The sequence below is a fragment of the Halyomorpha halys genome, unplaced genomic scaffold (genome assembly GCF_000696795.3).
Source record: "Halyomorpha halys isolate HHAL.00 unplaced genomic scaffold, Hhal_1.1 Scaffold519.1, whole genome shotgun sequence".
NCBI classification, from domain to species: Eukaryota; Metazoa; Arthropoda; class Insecta; order Hemiptera; family Pentatomidae; genus Halyomorpha; species Halyomorpha halys.
In genome coordinates, this window is record NW_027110043.1 from 435,392 (window position 1) to 435,993 (window position 602).

Consider the following 602-nt stretch of genomic DNA (forward strand, 5'->3'; position numbering starts at 1 on the left):
AGCGACATCCTTCACGAAAAGGAAGAAACTTCAATATTTTCAAAATAAACTCCTAAGAATCGCAGTTAATGCTCCTTTGTTCATTAGAAATAGCCAATTGCATCACGAATTATATATGGAGTCAATAGAGGATTACATAAAAAAACGGTTCATGAAGTTCCACTCCCAGTACCGACAGTTAAAAGAGCAATGACTTACACATTGGGAAACCCAACCTCAACTCGAAGACTGAAGCCCAGACTGCTGCAGGACATTCTTTTATAAATTTTAATAAATAAAAAAATAATTCATAGTCGCACTACCTTTATTTTCCTTTTTATTATTATTCATTTTATTTATTCATTATTATTATTTTTTATTTTTCTATTTTCTTCTCTCGTCCCTTTTTTAAATTAAGTTGTTTCTTTTTACTATTAGAGGGTAATTGTTTGTTTTATTCAAGTGTACCAATACCATTATTTTTTGTTATTAATTTTAATTTCCTCTTTTATTAAAAAGCATTATTCTTATCTATTTATTTTTTTCTCTTCTTTTTATAATAACATTGCTTATAGTTAGAGGTGTTTTTTTTACGAGACTATACCCCCCATAATCAACTGTTT